This window comes from Diuraphis noxia, unplaced genomic scaffold (genome assembly GCF_037042655.1).
Source record: "Diuraphis noxia isolate RWA-SAM2 unplaced genomic scaffold, SU_Dnox_SAM2 contig0003, whole genome shotgun sequence".
NCBI lineage: Eukaryota > Metazoa > Arthropoda > Insecta > Hemiptera > Aphididae > Diuraphis > Diuraphis noxia.
The window spans coordinates 32,888,815-32,893,792 of NW_028301713.1; positions in this window are offsets into that span (position 1 = coordinate 32,888,815).

The following is a 4,978-nucleotide window of genomic DNA, read 5'->3' on the forward strand; positions in this document are numbered from 1 at the left end:
GAATTGTCAAACAAATTATAATTGTTTTTGTAGTCTCCATAATACGTTTGTTATAATATTGTGCAATGTTTAATAATAAAAAACACGAACACAATATAGTATAATTCTAATAAATAACAGTTGACGATAATTCGATGTATTTTTGTATCCTATGACGAGTGTTTGACTTTTCGTAAAATATCTTTAAAACAATAAGTGAAGCTGTGTCTATTCCCACTTGGACGAAACTGATCAATAGCTTAATTTTAAATTAATAAACTATAATAATGACTCCAAAAAGTACTTAACTGCCAGAAATAGTAGATTTTGATGTATAGTTAAAAAAAAAAGCATGTACGAATCGTTTTACTATTTACGAGCTTTAAAGCAACAATGCGCCCTACAATATTATAGTAGTGCAATTATTTTCCCTTTGGTGACCGATGAGTCCCACCAATACCGTCGACAGCGGCCACATACCGACAACTATTACTGACCATAATATAGGTAATAATAGGTTAGGTACGCGATGGCTATAGAATACGACGATCGCCGGCGAATGTGTACATTATTATTCGTCTTTCGGGACGCTTTCTAATCACAACAACAACAACGGACCGTGGTGTGCATCCGAGATTAGAATACATAATATGATATTATACGTATTAGCATGTGCGTTTGTAGTCTGTTCAACAGAGTGTTTATATTATCATTATGCTTGATTTTTTTTCTTTTCATTTGCTTCAGGTCTTCCTTCGTCGTTGGTCCGCTATTGTTTTTGCAGCGGCTTGTGTATTTTAGCGTGTTTGCTTAAATGAAATAGATTTCTTTCGAGTTGGCGTGTGTTCGCGTGCGTGCATGTGCGAATGTGTTTTCGTTTTCTCGATATCGAAAAAATATAATATTATATCATAATAATATTATTATTATAATTATTATTATTAAGCGTTTGTTGTCGTACGACAATCGTCCTCAGTGTACCGTATGGTGTTGGTTTTTGCAGCGTTCTTAAATGTTGCCGGTGATCAGGGTGGTGGAGTGCGAAGACCTAGAGCCTCCGTGTGAATCCGCTTCGGACGCGTTTCTGCTTCCGGTGTCTTGTAAGAGGTAAGACGTCGAATTAATTTTATACCTTATAATATGATAATATCGTTGTATGTATTAGTGTGCTGTAGGTAGTAATAAATAATAATATATTATAATAATGTACAGTGTTCGGTTCCCCGTGATGTACCTACGATATAACGCAGTCGTACGATAAAGGCATTTTTGTCGTATCCGTCGTTTAGTCGTTTATTATTATAGTCGACATATCATCTTTATAAAATTTAATTGAATTTCACCATGAAAAATGTCTATTTTCGACGGGCCCAGACCGTATGTCTAATTACGTTTAAAACATACCGCCTAACGAGCAAAAATTGCAAGCTCTGTATAATAATTGCTGTAATTTGTTCTCGAGTGCTAAGTGCCATTGTTAGGTCTTTTATTTCCAGTAGAAATTTAGTTTGATTGTGTGTTGTAAAAACAGCGTTGCCGATTAAACTCGTTCAAGCTTTTACATTAAAGTACGCGTCAATTGCAGTCCTTTACATTTTTTCACAGCCTCTTCATTCATTCATTTTTTTTTTTTTTATGACTAGATTAATTATTATTATTGTAATAATTTTTTGAACTATTCAAAACGTTTAAATTTAGTCTGTGGAATTGAATTTTATCAAATGACAATATTAATACATTCATCACGTATACTTAGAATTCCATTGAAATCGTATCGCAAACTGGCCCGTTCCATGTCATATTAAAATTCGTACTCAAAGATCTAACGAAAAAATATTACGTGCTTTAAACTAAAAAGTGGCCTCATAACGTTTCATTGATTTTATAAGGACTTGAATTTATGATTCGATGTGTTATGAATATTAAGTCGGTGATTTAAACTGCCTACGATAAATGAATTTAACACACTGTATTTTATATATACATAGTATAATATAATTATATTATTGTTGAAAAAAGAAATATAAACCAATTTATTGATTATTTTATTAATTTTAAACGTTATTAATAGTTAAAATATTAAAGATACTTTTGTTTTACTTTCATAATTTTTTTTTTATACCTTTATAACAGTATTTCTTGAACTATGATTCGTTGTACTCGAGGGGTTGCCGCATCCATGCCTAGAGACTGTGGTGCCTAAAATACCTGCGTGTGCAATAATGCAATAACTGTAATAAATATATTCGAATGCATATATTATTATTTTAAACTGGAGTTATTGCAACTTTTTTACTGATTTAGTAATCTTACATTATTTTGTTAAACATATGAGAGTTATCGTAAAAATATTTTTTTTTAAAAGGTTATTTTAAATTTAAAAGAAGTTTATTTTATAAATTTTATATTATTTTAATTAGTTTTACTTATAAATTTGTAAACATTTTTTCCGATGTTTTTGAAAATAATTGGAATTTGTTAATTTTGACTCCTTAAAATAATAACTGGATATCAGAAAAGATGTTAAAGTAGAAAATTGTAGCATTTTACTTCCATAAAAGGTGAATATGTCAAACAGGAGAGAAAATCCTTATCATTCTAAAACCAATATATTCATTGGTCCTTTGAGAATTTAAAGTGGTTATTCTAAAGGAAATAATGAAGTGAGGCACGGAAGAAGGGGAACCAGGTCATGGTTTGAAGAAGTTTGTCCTCGGGGTCCATGAAGTTAGACATGTCTAAGAACCGCTGTATATATTTTTATTTCAATTATATTACCGATTTAACTTCAAGTAGCCGAAAACGTTTACATACTTAAACTTGGATCAGTATTGAATTATAATTAAGTTATCAGTCTTCGTAACGAATTATCAATGATTTATTTAGAGTTATAACTTATAATTCAAAACTTTAAATACATCCGGATGGTGCGCATAAGATAAAGCCATACAATATTGTTCACATCAACGATTTCAATTTGAGCGACTCAATTTTGAAACTTTGACAGGTTTCTACGAACCGCTTGAAAGCGTTGCGGTAGTACTCGGCCACGTCTTTGTCACAGCTGCCGTTCATGCCGATGTGCAGGCCTAAATACAGCATGGCCGAAACCTCGAGCGTCAGGCCCGGGTATACGGGCTTGATGGCTGTCAACTCGGTCAGCGCCGAACTGACGAGCGCGGACACGGTCTGTTCCAGGTAGCCAGGTACAGGCAGTCTGTCTAATTGGTCCTGGCTCCAGGACCACGTTGACGATGATAACGGTTGTTCAGGGCCACTGACGCGCATCGTGTACTCCGCATACATGGACGGCTGCTGCGAGAACTCCCGTTTGCACTGGGACGAGCAGAACGTGTATGAGCGATTACCGTAGGTGACCATTAGCTCGGGACGTCCGCGTTTGTACTCCGGATACCACAGGCACGATAGCACGCATACCGCGCAATACTCGGACGACAGACTATACATGAAATACGGGTTCCGGGACAGCATACTGTCGGTGGTGGATTCCGGATGGGGGTAAGGCGTGATGGGTGCCGCGTCAGCGTACCGATCTGGATTATCGGCGAATGCGGCTTCGTGTTCCGGGCCGCACATCCAGTAGATATACGCCTGGTATTGAACCGAGGACCGCCTCATGACCGCCGGATTTAGTGGCCGGAACAAGCGGTCGCAGTCTACCTTGCACACCGGACACTGGTCCAGGAAGGTGCTCAGGTCATACTGATATTCTCGGCCCGTTACTGGCACGCCCGACAGCCGGGTTGGGCGGTTGCAGTGGAGGTCCGTCTGGTACGCGAGCATCGACCGGACGCACGCCGACGCGGCCTCGGCCATCCCATCGGTGTCGGTGGCCGCAAAACCGGTAGCGTTCCCGTATCGGGCTGATATCCAAGGTAGACCTGAAAACGCCGTCTTCCAAGCGCCGCGTCTGAGCCGCAACAATGCAGTGTCGTTTTCGATGCTTTCTTCCGGCAGACCGTTATCTTGTAAAACGAACACCGCGTGCAGAATGACCCCGGCACCGTCCAACAGCTTGAACTGCTTCTTGGTCACTGGGTACCCGTCGATCACGTAGCCCCACGTGGTGGCTCGGCCGTCGAACATAGCCGTAGTCACAACTTCTACCAGCATTTCCTCGGACAACGCATCACCCCGGCGTAGCGTGCCCTTGGCTGTTTTCGCCATGTCCGTCCATCGGTACTCCGTCAGGTACGTTTCGATGGCGTCCTCAATTCGGATTAGCTGCAGTCCGTACCGGGAGCACAGTTCTTGTGCGCAACGTGACTTTCCGCTTCTGGGTGGTCCGACCACTGCGATCTTTAATTGGAAACTCGGTCGCGGTAGTGGCATCGTAGACTGTGCGAGCACGTATTTCATAGGCCACCGCATGAACTCGTCCCTGTTATTTATACCACCGGCTACAAAGTACACATACTTGCGGTGGACGACCGTGTGGACGTGACCGTCAGCTGGATCTGGACAGAATCGTCTGATGCTTGGGTTGGCTGTATACCGTACTGCCTGCACCGGGCACCACCGACCGAACCGGCTCAGGTGCACTTCGCCATTGCGTAACATTTCCTCTGTGGTCTCCAGATCCACTTCGTAAGGTGACTCGAAAGGCGCGTCGGTGTTTATCTTCAACACATCGGCGATATCACTCATCGCAGCCGATCGGGCATCCGGATCAGAAATCATTATCCACGGAATGTTGGAGTTTTCGGCAAACTTACGCATTTCTGCCAACGCAGATTTCTCCATGTCCAGGAATCTCTCAATCATGGCATTTGACGGGAATGCAAAGCCATCTGAAAAACATTTGGATATCATGTAGTCGTCGTCAGGGAATTTGTCTTTGACCGTCTCGTCGATTTCATCCAATGTCGTAAAGTCGTCCAAATCCATGAAATCGCCTACATTTAATCCGCGGTCAATGATGATTTTTTTCTGTTTTAACGTAAGTTCTGAATATCTGGATAAAAAATCTGAAATGGGG